The sequence below is a fragment of the Mesoplodon bidens genome, assembly GCF_964165515.1.
Source record: "Mesoplodon bidens genome assembly, chromosome: 4".
Taxonomy (NCBI): Eukaryota; Metazoa; Chordata; class Mammalia; order Artiodactyla; family Ziphiidae; genus Mesoplodon; species Mesoplodon bidens.
The window spans coordinates 53,311,738-53,331,592 of NC_138160.1; the positions used below are offsets into that span (position 1 = coordinate 53,311,738).

The 19,855-nt window shown below is 35.2% G+C and overlaps 1 protein-coding gene across 11 annotated transcripts in view; it reads right to left on the bottom strand.

Annotated features, from left to right (window-relative positions):
* The window catches only part of ADAMTS6 (ADAM metallopeptidase with thrombospondin type 1 motif 6), a 270,592-nt gene that overhangs the window by 204,028 nt on the left and 46,709 nt on the right, over positions 1–19,855 (bottom strand). The window lies entirely within an intron of this gene.

Consider the following 19,855-nt stretch of genomic DNA (forward strand, 5'->3'; position numbering starts at 1 on the left):
GATTAGCTAATTCCTTCATTCCTTAGTCATTAAACTATTATGAATAGGTGTTCAATAACACATTTTTCAAACTTTATAATTCTATCTCCAGCACAGGACTAGAATTTTATACTTTATATATGGTGAAAGTATGTCTTTTAAATCAAAAGTTTTAAAATGTCTGACAGGTTGACAGTAAGGTCGCTGTAAACTTCAGATTCATGGTTAAGTCAAGCCAGCCTGATACCTGAGTGATGGAACAAGGCACTGGACTGCGTGAACAAATTCCTTACTCTCCAAGCACATAATCATCAGCAGTTTTATAGTACTGACATCTATGATCTCAGAAGGTGATAAAGAAGGAGGCCATCAATAAATTGTTTGCTGTTCATCTCATGTGGATTAAACTCATGGGTTACCCTGAAAATTTCCATAGTGAGTTTGTTGGTAAATCTTCTGGCCAAAAAAAAAGTGTGATTACCATATGCTACCAAATACAAAAGACTATTCAGTGAACTGAAACAACAAATACTCATGTAAGGTATGAGACCAAAGAAGAAAATAAATGGTAGAAGTTGTACAATAAATGCTGTAAGACTGTTACAGTAAGTATAACATGCAATCCAACACTTGTCACTCCTCCACTGCCATCCTCCTGTAGTTCACTGCATTTAGGGTTCCCCTAAATCTACTTTCTACGGTGTGATTTGAAGCAAGTTATTTAATTTCTCTGAACCTCAATCTACTCATCTGTAAAATGGTAAAAAATAATCTCAACCTAGGGTTGTTATAAGGATTAAATCTAATAATGCAGCGTCTCTCATCCTGGTAGTGTACAAACTCCTCCTGGTCATGGATATACTGATAATTTTTTTTTCAGTTTTAGGTTTACATTTTGCTGACAATCTTTTTTAAAATAATGAACACAAGTATGATTTAAAAAATAAGCATATAAAGTGAACAAACACCTTAAAGTACTGCTGTGTTGTGTCAGCGCTGCTTTGGCATTTGTGTTCTGGATCACATTGTCCCCCAAAAGTACTACTTTTTTTTTTTTTTTTTTTTTTCCGGTACGCGGGCCTCTCACTGCTGTGGCCTCTCCTGTTGTGGAGCACAGGCTCCGGACACGCAGGCTCAGCGGCCATGGCTCACGGCCCAGCCGCTCCGCGGCATGTGGGATCTTCCCGGACCGGGGCACGAACCCGTGTCCCCTGCATCGGCAGGCAGACTCTCAACGACTGTGCCGCCTGGGAAGCCCCAAAAGTACTACTTTAATTGTCATAGCTTAATGAGAAACTGGCAGAGGAATACTTCCATAAAAAATGTTTTTGTGCCAGGTTAAGGCCAAATGAGGTCACAATGCTATATAAATGAAGGTTTTTGAATAGAAGTTTGAATAGAGAAAGATGGTGGGAGAATTATCATCCCACAGTGGTGTAGGAATGCTGAACTCAGAGAAATGTGTCATATTCACTTTGAGAGGCAATTTATTTTCAATAGTAGTTTTTGGGGACTTCCCTGGTGGTGAAGTGGTTAAGAATCACCTGTCAATGCAGGAGACATGGGTTCGAGCCCTGGTCTGGGAAGATCCCACACGCTGTGGAGCAACGAAGCCCATGCACCACAACTACTGAAGCCCACGCGCCTAGAGCCCGTGCTCTGCAACAAAGACAAGCCACCATAGTGAGAAGCCCACGCACTGCAATGAAGAGTAGCCCCCGCTTGCTGCAGCTAGAGAAAGCCTTCGCACAGCAATGAAGATCCAACGCAGCCAAAAATAAATAAATGAATAAATTAAAAAAAATAGTTTTTGCCTTGAAGGTGACATAACTTTTATTGGTTTCATACTTTTCTTGTTATTAAATTTATAATTCGTTTTGGCTTTATGATTCTATAAGAGTTATAAGCAGGGGCTTCCCTGGTGGCGCAGTGGTTGAGAGTCCGCCTGCTGAGGCAGGGGACGCGGGTTCGTGCCCCGGTCCGGGAGGATACCGCATGCCGCGGAGCGGCTGGGCCCGTGAGCCATGGCCGCTGAGCCTGCGCGTCTGGAGCCTGTGCTCCGCAACGGGAGAGGCCACAGCAGTGAGAGGCCCAAGAGTTATAAGCATAAGAAACTTATACTTTGTTTTACATTTGTACATTTACATTTAAATAGCAATGATAATACAAATATTTTAATTTAATACTGGAGTATCTGAGACAATATTTTTTTCTTTAAAAAAGTCTGTACTTTTCTTTTTCTTCAACTAGGATAATGTATACATGGTGCTTAGCCCAAGATAGCTCTTAGTAAAATTTAGTACCCATCCCTTCCCCTATGCATATTTATTATTATATAGGTATCTGGCATTTGGCTAGGTGTGTTTGTTTCTCCCAGGTTATGGTAATAGTTGGGGTATGGAGAAGGGGTGGTCTGATGGGCATGATTTGATTTCCATTTTCAGGCTTTATACAGCAGAAATTAAATAATGGGTACATATTGACAGATTTAGTACTCACTTTTGTGGTCATTAGAGTGGAAAAAAAAGAAGTCACCTTTAACAGCCATTCTTGGAATTTTAGCATTAGAAATGTATGTCTCTGGTTTAATGAAGAGAACAGGATGCAAGGTATTCAAGAGAACTCTCAAAGCCTAGAATCATACAGTTTCTTAGAAGCAAAAGTGATTAAAATTAGGGCCTAACAGGTTACATCATAATTCTAGTCCTCCCTAACAATCCTGATAGTAGAAATAGAAAGTCTTTGAAAACAAACTAGTTTTATTCATTTAATTATAACCTCTTTCCATAAAGAATTTGATACAAGCATATTAAGATTAACAAAGCCACAAATATGACATATTTCATCACAGACCAGTTCTAATGCAGTGAGAGATAACACCTGGTGTTGTGACTTGCTTAGTCAAGCATTTTAAAACTGTTTCAATTGGTCAGGAACTTTTATCCCTGGGTCAAAGACATAAGGAGAAAATAAGTAAGGAAGGTATTGATAGAGTAGGCTGCCAGAGATTTCAGTAAGCTGGTGAAAATTAGGGTAGATTAGAAAATTAATGAATCTAATTACAGGGCTGAGAACAGAAGCAAAGGGAGCTTTCAAAGCAAGGTATAAACAAAGGAATGGTTAATACAGCAGCACAGGCTGGCAACTATTTTCACAAGTAACAATAAATTCATAGTCATTCAGGTCATTGAAAATAAGGTATATTGTTTCCTCTCTAATTCTGCAATTCTAAAAGAAAGGATAATATCAATAGTTTGGGTCCCTTTTTCTTGCTTACACATCTGAATACCTCAAAATAATAGAAACAAGTCAGGACATTGTCAACAAGCTCTTTGCTATCTTTCCTTTATCTTTACTACAATAACCTTTTCTCACAGCTTTGATTATACCAGTTGCCAAAATCACAGAGAGAAAGAATCATAGACAGCAGAAGAAATTTCATCATGTTGTTCACTTTAATGCCTTCATCAAATAATCTCTTTCATGTCTTTAAGAGATATAGTTTTAAATTCTCAAAGTAATGGATCCTCTACTAGCTTAATAAATAATGAAATTATGCCTTGAGAGGTTTTTGGTTTTGCCTTATTTTTTAAAAAATTCTAACATCAGCTAGGTGTTTTCAGTCCCTTCCCCAACCAAACAAACTTATAAACAAAACAAAACCTTATTTGAAAATCTCAAATTTACACAATGTTGCAAAAACAAAAGTAGCACAAAGAACACATATACCCAGACTCACTTATTGTTAACCTTTTACCCTATCTGCTGTATTATTTGCACCATGCTCTCTACACACATACACAAGCTTTTTTTGAACCATTTGATAGTAAGTTAGTGATACATAAACCATGGTCCTTTACCCCTAAAATTTCAGTGTGCATTTCCTAAGAAATCCACTTAGGGATATTCTCCTGTATAACCACAAAGATTATCAACTATATACATTTACATTGATAAAAATACTTTTATCTAATATTCTAATTTTGTCAGTTGACTTAATAATGCCCTTTACAGTATTTTTTCTCCTCCAGTACCAGAAACAGTTTAGGGTCAGGTATTATATTTAGTTGTCATGCCTCTTCAATCTCTTTTAATGTGAACATTTCCAGTCTTTGTCTTTTATGACATTGACAGTTTTTTGTTTTATTTTTTTGCAGTACGCGGTCCTCTCACTGTTGTGGTCTCTCCCGTTGCGGAGTACAGGCTCCGGACGCGCAGGCTCAACAGCCATGGCTCACGGGCCCAGCCGCTCCGCGGCATGTGGGATCTTCCCGGACCGGGGCACGAACCCGTGTCCCCTGCATCGGCAGGTGGACTCTCAACCACTGCGCCACCAGGGAAGCCCGACATTGACAGTTTTAAAGGACACAGTCCTCCCTCCTTTCTTTAAATAAAACATTCCTCATTTTGCATTTGTCTGATATGATTAGGATGAAGTCAGGTATTCTTGACCAGAATATCACATCTGGAGACATACCAGGTCTATATGTCCTTCATTTATTTTGTAAATTTTAATCACCTGGTCAAGCTGTTGCCTGATTTCTCCACACATAATTACTGGGATTTTTTTCTGCTTGCAACTTAATAAGTAGAATGACACTTGAAATCAATCAAATATCCTGCTCCTCATCAAAATTTCCCCCTAGATTTAGCATCCATACATGATCCTTCCCTGATCTACTCTTTATCATGATGATTTTCCAACTCAGACTTCCTCTATATTTACAGTCAGCCCTCAGCATTCTATTATAAGCAAGAGCCTCTCTTTATTTATGAACCTATCAGTTACTAGTTTTTCAATGGTTTATAACTTATTACTGTACTTAATTATTTTGGTGCTCAATTGGTCCCAGGTTGGCCAATGTGAACGCCTTCAATAGGGCTCTTGGGTTCTTGTTAGATGGCACCATTATTTTTTGAGCACTGACCCTAACCTACTCCTGAAATCATCCATTTCTTTGAGGAGTCTCTAGATCCTTCTTTTCTTTGCAAAGTTAGAATATTTTTAATTGTTAGAATTTAAAGATCAATCTACTTTAGCAGTTTCTAAAACAATGGAGATGCCAACATTATAAAACTGCCTGGTGATTTCACATTTTAAAGCTCTCTAATGTTTTAAAAGTTTATATGTCTCAATTATCAAGTAAATTTACAGCCATCCAAAACATGATAATCATGAAATTTTAAAAATATTACATTTTATATTTCTTTCTAACTTACCTAGAATCTCAGGATACGAGTGGTATACTCTAAATATTTGCCAACTCTGACAAAGTTTATCAACATTTCAAAATGACAATACTTTTATTTTTCCTGATGAAAACTGATTTTCAAAATGTGCTCACATATCTATCATTTCATAGCTGGTCATTTAAAGGAAATCTTGAAAATTCATTCAAAGTCAAAAAAGTATTTAACAAACTATCAGTTCTCCAGAGGACAAATAGGTAGTGAAATAAAAAGAATGTCTGTTTCATTACTCTCTTGGCTTAAAACATTATATTTATTGAACACACAGACAGTTGATAATTTGTAAAATTGCTTAAAGTTTGTAGGAAAAGTCATTACAAACTCCTTTTGGTATCCCTGATGAATATAAAAGAAAAAATTCTCAACAAAATATTAGCAAACAAAAAAACCCAGCACATGAAAAGGATCATACACAAGATCAAATAGAGTTCATTCCTGAAATACAAAGATGGCTTAACATACACAAATCAATAAATGTGATACATCACATCAACAAAATGAAAGATAAAAATCATATGATCATCTCAGTAGATGAAGAAAAAACATTTGACAAAATTTAACATTCTTTCATTATAAAAACTCTCAACAAAGTGGGTATAGAAGGAACATACCTCAACATAGTAAAGGCCCATATGACAAATATGATAAGCCCATAGCTGTATTATACTCAATGATGAAAGGTTGAAAATTTTCCCTCTAAAATCAGGAACAAGACAAGGGTGGCCTCTCCATTCCCACCACTCCTATTCAACATAGTACTAGAAGTCCTAGCCAGACCAATAAGGCAAGAAAAAGATAAAAGGCATCCAAATCAGAAAAGAAAAAGTAAAACTGTCTCCATGTGCAGATGGCATGATCTTGTCTATAGAAAATCTAAAGGCTCCACCAAAAAATGGTTAGAACCAATAAATGAATTCAATAAAGTGCAGGATACAAAATCAACACACAAAAAATCAGTTGCATTTCTGTACACTAATAATGAATCATTTTTTCTGAAAAAAGAAATAATCTCATTTACAATAGCCCCAAAACAAAACAAAACAAAACAAAATGAAAAAAAACCTTTGGAATAAGTTTAGCCAAGGAGAAAGATCCATATGCTAAAAACTGTAAGGCATTTATGAAATAAATTGAAGACACAAATAAATGAAAATAAATCCCATGTTCATGGATTAGAAGAGTTAAATTTGTTAAAATAACCCATGTATATACAGTCAACTAATATTTGACAAGGGAACCAAGAAATTCATGTGGAAAGAATAGTTTCTTCAATAAATGGTGCTGTTCCCATACAAAAGAATGAAATTAGACCCCTACCTTACACCATTCACAAAAATTAAAATAGAATAGAGATATAATAAATATAAAATAGAATAAAGATGTAAACATAAAACCTTAAACTGTAAAACATAAGGGAAAAGCTCCTTGACATTGGTCTTGGCAATAGTCTTTTGAATATGACACCAAAAGCATAAGCAACAAAAGTGAAACAGTCAAGTGGGACAACAAACTAAAAAGCTTCAGCATAGCAAAAGAACAATCAACAAAATGAAAAGGAAACCTACAGAATGGGAAAAATATTTGTAAACTATATATCTGATAAGGGGTAATATCCAAAATATATAAGGAACTTATACAACTCAATAGCAGAAAACAAATAATTTGATTAAATAATGAGCAAAGGACTTGAATAAACATTTTTACAAAGAAGACATAAAAATGGCCAACAGACACATGAAAAGATGCTCAATATCACTAAATATCAGGGAAATACAAATAAAAACCACAATGAGTTATCACCTCACACCTGTCAGAAGAGCTATTATCAAAAAAACAAGAGATAGCAAGTGCTGGCAAGGATATAGACAAAAGGACACCCTTGTACAATTTGATGGCAGTGTAAATTGACATAGCCACTGTGGAAAACACTACGGAAAACAGGTCCTGCAAAAAACTAAAAACAGAACTACCATATGACCCAGCAATCCTACTTCTGGGTATATTTCCAAAGGAAATAAAATCACTGTCGCAGACAGACATCTGTACCCCAGTGTTTGCTGCAGCATTATTTATAACAGCCAAGACATGGGTGAGTGATGAAAGGATAAAGAAAATGTTGTATATACCCAAGGGAATATTATTCAGCCATAAAAAGAAGACAATCCTGCGATTTCTGACAACCTAGATGAATACTGAGGAAATTATGGTAAGTAAAATAAATCACGCAGAGAAAGACAAACTATACGATCTCATTTATATGTGGAGTCTAAACAAAACCTAATTCATGGAAGTAGAGCACAGATCAGTGGCTGTCAGGGAGTGGCAGAGGTTTAAGTAGGAAAATGGGGGGTGGAATGAAGGTGGTCAGAGTACAAATCTCCAGTTATAAGGTGAATCAGTTCTGAGATCTAATGTTCAATATGATGACTATAGTTAACAAAACTGTATTGTAAACTTGAAAGTTGCTAAGAAAGTAGATCTTGAAAATTCTCTCCACAAAAAGAAAGACAAAAACATAGCTATGTGAGGTGATGAAGGTGTTAGCTAAGTTAATTGTGGTAATCATTTTATAATATATATATATTGTATCAAATTGTCACATTGTACACTGTAAACTTACACAATGTTATATGTCAATTATATCACAAAAAATTGGGGGTGGGGGAAGAAACAGAATAGAGTAGGTATGAGCTTAACTTAGTATGGGTAAATTACCCAGTTAATCTCTGAATTAATAGAAGGGGGTTTCAAAACCAGAAACGGGCTAATAACTTATGTTCTTTAATCCTGAATAACTGTCACTACCTATGGGCACTAGCCAACTAGTGCTAGTCAACTCCCTGAAAATATAGATTATTTTATCAAATTCAACAAATGTTTATCAAGCACCTACAGTAATGATAAATCAGCAACAAATTTTACTTATAAAGAGATGGCAATATATTCTGAAATTGACATGCATATAACTATAACATAGTGTAAAGTGATAAATTTGATAAGAAAAGTGTACAAAAAGTGCCATATGAAATAAGAATAAACATCCTCACTACCTGTCATAGAACAAATTATTCTCCCAAGAAGAGTTTCTGGAGTTTTAATGCAAGTCAATGGCAATACATACTTTTAATATGTGCTTTCCAAACTAGTATTTAGTAGCACACTTTTGGTAAGTAAGTATGACTCCAGATAAAATTGAGGGTTTTTTTTTCATTAGATGTGTCAAATAATCTTTCCAAAGATTATCTGAAGATGAGGCTGATTTTAGATTTAAGAGCATATAAAAAGAGTAGTCCTATTACTTTTAGTTAGCTTTTGCTTCTTCCTTATTCATATATAGTAGGAAATTTGGGTAGTTACAAAAGAAAAATGAAAGTAAATCATTCCATATTGTGGCCCTAGAGAGGTCAGGATATCAGGGGGCAAGAGCTATATATGAAATGACAAGATCAATCATCATTCATGTGGCAGATTATTTTTTCCAAAGATGGTCATAATAACGTCTCCCATGCGCCTGTGATTTTGACACTTCTCTCAAGAGGTGAGATCTATGGTTCTTCCTCTTGAACCTTGGCAAGTTTGGATTCTTTTGCGAGAAGGTTGGCTGCCTCTAAGGCCAGCATGCTGTGAGAAAGCCCCAACTAGATCATATGGAGAAACCACATGAAGAGACAAAGATACCCAGTCAGTCCCTAGCTGCATTGGCCCCCTTTACCAACTCTGGCCACAGCTAACTGCAACTTCATTAGAGAACAAGCCAGCACTGCCCAACTGAGTGCTTCTCGAATTCTGACCCAGAGATCTGTGAGCAATAATAAAAGTAATTGTTGTTTTAAGCCACTGAGTTTTGGGGTGATTTGTTATGCAGCACAACATGTTAGCATTCCAGACAGTCAATAGTGAATAATACCATGGACTGGTTTGAAAAGGAATGTCAGGTAAAGAATTAAAGGTATGAAAGGCATGCTGAATGTTTATTGTAATTCTCATTCAAGTGTCCACAGGGCTCTCAGTTTTCTTCAAAGTTCATTCAATAATATTGATCTAATATAAACTGCAAAGCAAAAAAAATCATGAAGCATAAGTGGTAAAGCTAACTTTGGTCTACTAGAAAGAGTTAGCAGCAGCATTAAGTAGAGTTATGATTCCAATAATTGGGTCTATCTCCAAAGTTCCAGAGTCTTAGCTTCTGATGTATCTATTCTAATATACTAATATTATATATACTTCATAAATAATGATTTACAAAGTGCTTTCATGTACCTGATTTCACTTGATCTTATAAATAATCCTGTGAAGTAGCAGGGCCTTACAGAGAGCAAACTGAGACTCAGAAAAGTTACACAAATTGCTCAGGATTGAAGAGCTGGGGGAAAAATGTTTTTAATCCATACAAGTAGAAGACTAGACTTGCTAGCCTGATCTGGGATCCAAGACCTACGTATGTGCGTGGAGCACACATGATATGTTAGACTCTAACTGTCACTGACCATATGGTGTATGCTAGAAGTGTGCCACTCGCCAAAGAATGAAGACTCAGGTGTATATTAAATATTATGCTCTTAAGTGTTATATTCTTTTGCTTTAAAAATACCCTCCTCTGAAAAACTTGCTTTTTTATTATTCTCTGGATAATCACTAAATGCTATTCCAAGGAACAGTCTCAGGAGCCTTGTAATTTTTTAAATGTTAAACAAAGTAGGTGCTATTTCAAAGTCCAAAGGTTTGATTTAATGAATACCAAGCATCTCAAATCCACAGGAAATTTTTTTAACACAACATTGCTGGACATCCTCCAAAAAGGAAAATTAACATATAGACCAAATGGAATTCTCATAGAGCTCCAAGTACCGCTTATCAGGATAGAAGAGGTTTGTTGCTATTGTTTTTGTTGTTCAGTGTATCCAAACACTGATTATTTATAGAAAAAACAAGGTTTTTTAATTCTTTGCCCTGTTCTTTGCCACTAACCACCCCTCCCTAACCATTGGATTAGTTCCATCTCCTTTTAACAACTTCCCATTAAACCTCATGAACCATATCCTGTACTTAATGGGCTGTTAATATTTTAAAGCTTCTGTAGTTCTTCTGTAAATCCTGGTCCCTTTTGCAACGTTGAAAAGATATACCAAAAAAATTCTTCCAACTGATGGTCCAAAGAAACCACACGACTTACACTTTGACAGATAAACAATAAGGTGTACTATTACAACAGACACATTTCACTGGCTTCAAGCCACATACTTGTCACGTTAGCCACATAAGCCACCATAAGCCACAATGTACTTGCTTAATCACTAGAATGGCACTTCAGTGCCTAAAAAATAAGCAAATAAATACAATTAAGGTAATATGCCAAGAGAATTTAACCTGATTATTTCCCTCTAGAAAATTTACAGAGACAAAAGACAATAAGGTAAACTAGCTATCTCAAGAAAATAAACTAGAACTCTAAAAAGCTTTTGTCCCTCCCTTCTTTTGGGGGAAAGTTAATAAACAGTCCAGATGATGTCATTTCTAGTTTCTGCCCCACTGCTTTTATGTATGTATACAAACATTTTAATAATTCTTGTCAAGAATTGGAATGAGATAAGTCTTTATCTAAGTAAAACATTTAAGTTCGAAAAAAAAACATTATGATAAAATTTACAGGGCTTAATATGTCTTGATCATGAGACAAGAAAGAAAACTACACTGCTATCTGATTGAAACAGACCTTTCCTATCTATGGCCACCCAGTTTCTCCCCTGGTCACTCTTCACCTAACCCACCTGAGTTGGTACTGTGAACCTCCCCACTGCTTCTATTTTCAGCTCTCCAACTTCCTCTTCAACAATCAGAGATTTCACAGCATAAAGCTGTGAATTTTATATAAATATATGTAAATAGAATATATATATATTGGAATATCATTCTACCTTAAATTCTAACTGGTGCTTTTTTATTAATGCTCCACAATCACTCCTGACATTTAACTTCAGTTTTATTTTTGTTTTATTGTTTAACTTCTGACAGTTTTCTTCTAATTTTTCTTCTGTTAGGTCCATTCAAGATCTATGGTATTTTCTTCTTGAATACTATATATATTCATATATGAATTATACATATATTGATTATATAGATATTAAATATAAATATGTGTAAATTATGCTACTTATGTTATCACAAATTTCAAGAGGGTTCAGTATTTTCCTGTACACTTAATGACCACTTTGAGTGGTCAAAGGACCCCTCTGACTCCGTAAGGTCATACATACTTTTTAATTTCATAATGTCTAAATATTTCAATTAGATTTCACTTCCTTGAATTAGCATCTCAATAAATTTTTTTTTTTTACCTAGTTCCTTGGCAATACAATGAAAAATTGGGCAAGGCAACTTCTAAGAGCCCTTCTAATACTAAATTCCTGTAAAGAGATGTCTTAAATAATGGAGGTAGTACTTCTGAAGGGAAAAAAAAAAACACCAAAAAAACAAAAACTGAGGCCGATGAATGTCCTGTACCTTCAAAGTCGCAGCTTCATTGTGGACTATGACATTCTTACAAGCTCAAGTTCTTACAAGCTTTTCAGTAATGTTGTCAGCACTTTGCCTGTGTGGTGAATTGCAAGATGAAGAAGGATTTCTAGAAGTATCAAACTGTGAGGCCATGGATAACCTAGGAGAAGCCTTCATTTAATATAATGGCATAATTTATAAGAACTAGTTTTGCTCCTTATCAAATCTTCATTAAAATGCTCTCCACTGATTAAAAACTTTCAAGTCAGTTTCAAAGGTATTTCAAACATATCAAATTTTTAACTTCTCTCCAACATAATCCCAGCCTTGACCAATTAATTTGTTAGATAACTTCTAATGTACTTCTAATATTCTTCTAGTATATAAGAAGAATAGAGTAATATCTTTTTTTTCATAGGATAATTTCAATCTCTTTCAGCCAGTCTCACAGGAACTTTCCTTTCTCCATATGGAAGGAATACTTAACAGCAATTTTCTTAAAATCTCCTATATTCATAAAAAGCAAAAGAATAAATATACATGCTATTTTGCTGATTTCTTAAAGGTACCATGTCTGTGCATTACAGCAGAGTTAAAGTTATCAGGAACGATAAACACATATTTCATCCTCTGCGAAAATAGAAAATAATTGCTCAGCACCCCACACTCAAAAATCACTTGGGTACTTAAAAATGATTAACTAAACCAATTCGTATTCTAGTCTTCTCTAAGACAACCTCACTTCTTCATCTTTCTTCCTCTTTTAGAACAAATATTTTTAATATAAGAATTCATTGCCTAGATCCTTATATCTTACACTTCTCTGTAATCATAATATCTAACAAAATGATCTGTACAGAGAAGATATCACCTTTCCAGATCACTCCTCCTCTCCACCTCTTTCTTCCTTTTCCATTTTTCACTTCCTCTTTCCCTTTCTCTGCCTCCACTCTCACTTGTTATAACTCCCAATGATTTCAATACCAGTTTAAATCACCCTAATACCCTGGCTTCTCATTTATTCGACATTCTTATATCCAATAGTCTTGTCCCCTCACCTACTCTCATGGTCATATACCAGACCCTGTAATTACTAATTTCAAGCATTCCACTCTCTGACCACTATCTTGTGTCTTCCCAGATTCTTACCACTTTTCACTGTTCCTCACCACCTTTGTGTACTTACTTCCTTCTTAACAGGCTTAGACACCAAGGTCAGGCATTATCATCACCCTCTTGCATCTATCCTTCACGCCCCTTTCCCTTTTCTCCCTCCAGTGTACCCACTTGCAAAAACCCTAATCCTAGGGAAATCCAAATCTCCACCTATCCTACACTGACACCCAACCAGATGAATGTGACTGAAGAAAAAAACATGACCATGTTGACTGACTGTACTTTTAAATTCAAGAAGTAGCCTCAGGTAAGCCCTTAGCAATTCACAACAATACTACAACATTTCACTTTATTTTCATCAATGATTATTTCATACTTTTCTCTCCTCAAATCTTCAGTAACTCTTCTTCTTCCTCCTTATTTGTTCTCAGTTGATTGTTTCCTATTTCACTGAGAAAATAGAAACAACCAGAAGAAAACAATCGGATGTTCCCACACCAAATCTTACTAACTATATTCCGATGCACATACTCTGCCTTCCCTCATATTACAGTGAATAAATTCAAGAGACTCCCATCCAAGGACTCTATCTCATATTGAGTACTGGATCCTATCCCTTTAAGCCTCCTCAAGGGCACTGTTACTGCAGATTTCCCCTCACTCTCCTATACTACCAATTTTTACCTGTCTTTGATTATTCTCACTATCACATAATACATGTAATATTTCTCCATCCTATAAAGCAAAGAGAAAAATAAAAATCTCCATGGACTCCATGATCCTTCCCATTATTGCCTGAATTCTGTTCTCTGATTATAGCAAAACTCATTGAAGAAAACTTTTGTATATTCACTGTCTCCACTTCTTTCTCTTTCATTTTTTTTTTCCCCATGAGCCCATTTCAGTCAGGCTTTCATTTTACTCTTCCATTGAAACCACTCCTTCCAAGATCAACAATAGCCTCCATCTTTCCTAATCTAATGGTGATTTCTAGGGCCTCATTTTATTCATACAGGAACATTTGATATAGCTGACCATGCTCTCCTCCTTGAAACACTCTCTTCACTCGTCTTCCAGAACACCACAGTCTCTTGGTCCTCCTTCTACATCACTGGTTGCTTTTTCTCAGTTTCCTTTCATGATTTTTTTCTTTTTCTCTTTGACCACTAAACACTAAAGTAATCCAGACTCAATCTTTGGACCACTTCTTTTCCCTACATGTGCTTACTTCTTGAATGACCTAATCCAGCTCAACAAGTTTAAATACAATTTATATGCTCAAGTCTCTCAAATGTTTAACTACAGTGCTATTTTGCCTACTAAAATCCAGACCTGTGTATCTTGACATTTCCTCTCAGCTATATAGTAAGCATCTTAAAATTAGCAAGACAAGGAACTCTTGATCTTTCTCTACAAACCTGTTCCTCAAGCCTGTTTCCCCATCTCTTGTAAAAAAGTGACTCCATAGGTAAGTTTACATACAGAATACTGTAAGACACTGGTGAAAGAAATTAGAGATGATACAAACAGATGGAGAGATATACCATGTTCTTGGACTGGAAGAATCAACATTGTGAAAAGACTATAATACCCAAAGCAATCTACAGATTCAGTGCAATCCCTATCAAACTACCAATGGCATTTTTCATAGAACGAGAGCAAAAAATTTCAGAATTTTTATGGAAACACGAAAGACCCTGAATAACCAAAGCAATCCTGAGAAAGAAAAATGGAGCTGGAGGAATCAGGCTCCCTGACTTCAGACTATACTACAAAGCTACAGTAATCAAGACAGTATGGTACTGGCACAAAAACAGAAAGATAGATCAATGGAACAGGATAGAAAGCCCAGAGATAAATTCATGCACATATGGCCAGCTTATCTTTGATAAAGGAGGCAAGAATATACAATGGAGAAAAGACAGCCTTTTCAATAAGTTGTGCTGGGAAAACTGGCAGGTATATGTAAAAGAATGAAATTAGAACTCTTCCTAACATCATACACAAAAATAAACTCAAAATGGATTAAAGACCCAAATGTAAGGCCAGACACTATAAAACTCTTAGAGGAAAACATAGGCAGAACACTCCATGACATAAATCACAGCAAGATCCTTTTTGACACACCTCCTAGAGAAATGGAGATAAAAACAAAAATAAACAAATGGGACCTAATGAAACTTAAAAGCTTTTGCACAGCAAAGGAAACCATAAATAAGATGAAAAGCCAACCCTCAGAATGGGAGAAAATATTTGCAAATGAATAGACTGACAAAGGATTAATTTCCAAAATATACAAGCATCTCATGCAGCTCAATATCAAAAAAAAACAAACAACCCAATACAAAAACGGGCAGAAGACCTAAATAGACATTTCTCCAAAGAAGTTAGATTGCCAACAAACACATAAAAGGATGCTCAACATCACTTATCATTAGAGAAATGCAAGTCAAAACTACAATGAGGTATCATCTCACACCAGCCAGAATGGCCATCATCAAAAAGTCTACAAACAGAAAATGCTGGAGAGGGTGTGGAGAAAAGGGAACACTCTTGCACTGTTGGTGGGAATGTAAATTGATACAGCCACTATGGAGAACAGTATGGAGGTTCCTTAAAAAACTAAAAATGGAACTACCATATGACCCAGCCACCCCACTACTGGGCATATACCCTGAGAAAACCATAATTCAAAAAGAGTCATGTACCACAATGTTCATTGCAGAACTATTTACAATAGCCAGAACATGGAAGCAACCTAAGTGTCCATCGACAGATGAATGGATAAAGAAGATGTGGCACATATATACAATGGAATATTACTCAGCCATAAAAAGAAACGAAATTTGAGTTATTTGTAGTGAGGTGGATGGACCTAGAGTCTGTCATACAGAGTGAAGTAAGTCAGAAAGAGGAAAACAAATACCGTATGCTAACACATATATACAGAATCTAAAAAAAAAAAAAAAAAGGTTCTGATCAACCTAGGGGCAGGACAGGAATAAAGACACAGACATAGAGAATTGACTTGAGGACACAGGGAGGGGGAAGAGTAAGCTGGGATGAAGTGAGAGAGTGGCACTGACATTTATACACTACCAAATGTAAAACAGATAGCTAGTGGGAAGCAGCTGCATAGCACAGGGAGATCAGCTTGGTGCTTTGTGATCACCTAGAGGGGTAGGATAGGGAGGGTGGGAGGATATGGGGATATATATACACATATAGCTGATTCACTTTGTTATACAACCAGTTATACAACGTTGTAAAGCAATTATACTCCAATAAACATGTTTAAAAAAAGCAACTCCATTCAACCAGTTAGTCAGTATAAAACTTTGGAGCTTTCATTTACTCCTCTCTTTCTCTGATGCCCCTAGCCCCTATTCAATACACTGGCAAAAATCTACTAACTCTGCCTTCTAAGTATATATTTAAAATGTGACTCCACTGCCACGATACTGGTTCAACCTCCTATCATGTCTGACTGGAAATGCTCAATAACTTTTAACTGGTAACTTGGCTTTCATCCTTGCTCTTTTTACAGCATGTTATCCACCTAGAAGTCAAAATGATTTTGCAGTGCCTTTCTCTCTCACTCAGTAAAATACTATCTTTATCATGGTCTCCAAGTTCATACAAGATCTAGTCCATGAACATCTCCAAGTTCATACAAGATCTCCAAGTTCATACAGGATCTAGTCCATGAACATCTCTGATCTTACCTTCTACCTCCCTCCCCACCCCCATCATTTACTCAGCTCCTGCTACACTGGTCCCTTGGTTTTCCCTTGAATATGTTTAGCTTGCTCCTGCCTCAAGGCCTTTATTCTCCCGGTATCATTTGACCAGATGCTTTTCTCCTAATATCTACAAGTATCCACCTGACTTACTCTATCACTTCAACTGAGTCTCTAAAATTAAATTTCACCTTACAAGAAGCCTCCTGACCACACTATATAAAACAGTGATTCCCACACACATACATAAACACATAATGGACTTTCAAGATTCTAATATCTTCATGCATTTATTACTAGCTAACTTATTCTGTATTCATTTATCTTGCTTTTCATCTGTGTCCCCAACTTAAATGCAAGCTCTCCCAAAGACAGCAGGACTTTTGTTTGTTCACTGTTGTACTTCAGCTCTTAGAATGCATGGTACATAAGGGTTCGATAAAAATAAATTCATGAATATTACACATTATCCCAATTTAAAATCACTGCTTAAAAGTCTTCAGCCAAGTTGTACATTATATCCAGATGTGATATATCAAAAATTCTAATAAGCTTTCACATTTTAGTATTGATATTAATTAATCAATGAATTAAGGAAATATATTTGACTGAGTTTTTTAATATAAGCACTGTAGGTTACTTAAAGGCTTTGGCCTCTATGAAAATCACATACTCTAAGAAGAGAAAACATAGTATTTATAATTTCAGAAAATTATTTACAACTCCATTTGTTTAATTTATCATATTCTTTCCTAAAAACATACTTATGCTCCCAGGCAATACTGGGAGCAAGGGAAGAGTGAGAAAGGGCATCAAAAAGAGAAGTTGGGAGTCCCAGTGACAAACTCGGACATGTCACAAGTGCTCAAGTCCCAGACATTGCTGGTAACCAACTAAGAAACATGTCTGTGTACTATGAAAAATAACATTTATTCTTATATAAATTATTATTACATACAAATTCAATCATGTTACACTTAACAGTTTACATTGAGCAATGCATAACTCATTAAGTTGAATAAATTACAGATACAAATTACAGCTAATAATAGTTGTTAGCATTCTTTTTTCTTATGCTGTAGACTGAAGGTTTGTGTCCTCCCCAAAATTCACATGCTGAAGCCCTAAGCCCCAATTTGATGGTACTTGGAGGCTGGGCCTTAAGAAGGTAATTAGATTTAGGTAGGCAAAATCATAAGATAAATATGGTGCATCTTCCTGCTGATTCAATTTTATTCAAAGATAGGGGTACATTGGGGAAGAGAGAAAAACAATTTCAATGTTAACTGAAATTATTTATTATTAAAAAAAAACATGGATATATTATGGAGTAACAGGTGCACAGAAGCCTTGAAAGAAATTATGCATTTGTTGAAGGTTGTCACAAGCTAAAATCTAGATTCTCCTGTAGATCACTTTACTATGCCCTTAAGGGTGGGGAAGTAGGGAAGTAGAGCTGCCCTACAATGAATTCCATTTGTAAGTCTCCTACAAGTCAATTAATCTCACTAGGGTGCTAAATCTTAATAAGAGCTATCATTTATTGAGCATTAATTTGTACCAGGCATTGTTCTAAAATACTTACAAGAATTATTTAATCTTCATAATCACTCTATGAGGTAGGTCATTATTATAATCCCTATTTTATAGGTGAGGAACTTTAAGTACAAGAAGTAATTTGTCCAAGGACACACAGGAAAAGCAAGAGACATCTTTAATGCAACAAATGATTACAACGTGATATATTCTGGGAGAATATATATTTTCAAAAGTGAAAACAGGAATATCAAATGCTAAAAGCCGTTAAGAACCGAGAAATTAAATTGTAATAGTAGAATGACAAACATGAATTCAGAGCCTCTCTTATTAACAGTTAGTCCTTGGAAGAGTGAATTACGATTGCAAAGTCATGTATAACTACTTTTTTGTGCAAACACACATACACATATTACTTGACCATACACACATAATTTTATAGTGTAAAACAATGTCCTATAAATATTTTAAGGAAATAATCTTATTACTCTTACCTTGACAGTATGCTGTAAACTATTTACATGTTATATATTCATAGCACACATCACCAATATGCCTACACAAATAAACTTGTAGAAGACATATATATAATTTATATACATATGCTTTAGCAATAAAGATATAGATGATTCATATTGAGATATATGATAGTTATTATACATCAAAAGCAAAAAGAAAAGATTGTTTATGCAAAGTACATATTTGATACCAAATAACCAAATTAATTAAATAAAACTAAATTAATAATGTAATTGAAAAGCAACAATTAATTTATTGAAAACCATTCAAAATAACACTAATAAAGTGTTTTTCTGAAAATCCAACTATTTGCAGCTGGAAACTGTTTAATGTTAGTTTACAAGTCCCTAATTATGTGTATATCAGTACTTTCTACTATGTTGCTTAATTTTATGAATATCAAGTTTTCACAAACCTTTATAACTTGCTTAAGAGTTTGCTAATAAATAGCCCTAAACTACACATTAAAAATCAAAGTTCATAGAACTGTATTTACTTCTCTGTAGCACCAAAGGAAGAACCTATAGCTTTGATCAATCTGTAGCCTCTCAAAATGACCTTATAAAACCTAGCAACAGGCCTCCATATCTTCTTAAAGAATCACGGGCTACAACTATAGGCAGGCCCAGTGGGACATCCTCTCAGATGACAGTGGTTTCTCTAAAGGAACTCAGCGGTAAGCCTATATTTTCCTAAGTCTCTTTCCACTTTCAAGAAAGTGAATAAATGAAAACTTGGCATGATACCTATGCAAGATTGCAAACCTTAGCATAAGTTGTCAGTCATAGTTTTCCCAGGCAATTTTCTTCAGTAGGGCAATGTTATTACTCAGGTTTTCCAGAAACATGTCCAATAATAAGCACTGCAGGGAAATTTTTTTAAGCAAACTTGTTTCATCATTATCTATAAATGACCATTTGTAAAAGAAGGTTAATATTTAAAATTAGAAAAAATATAAGCAATATTATTAATCATTCCTAATTGCCAGTTAAATTATAAAATGAAAGATTCCTTTCCATCCCCAAAGAATGTGTTCATCTAATGTCTTCCATATTTAATCCCAGAAAAAACTGCATTTGTAACTTGATTCCATAAAGTAAGTCATTTTACAATAAAGGTATACCCTTTTCTTACACATTAAAGCAATACGATTAATAAAGAACCAACTAAACACACACTCTATAAGTTCAGTGGTCATTGAAGACTGCTATTCTACTAGT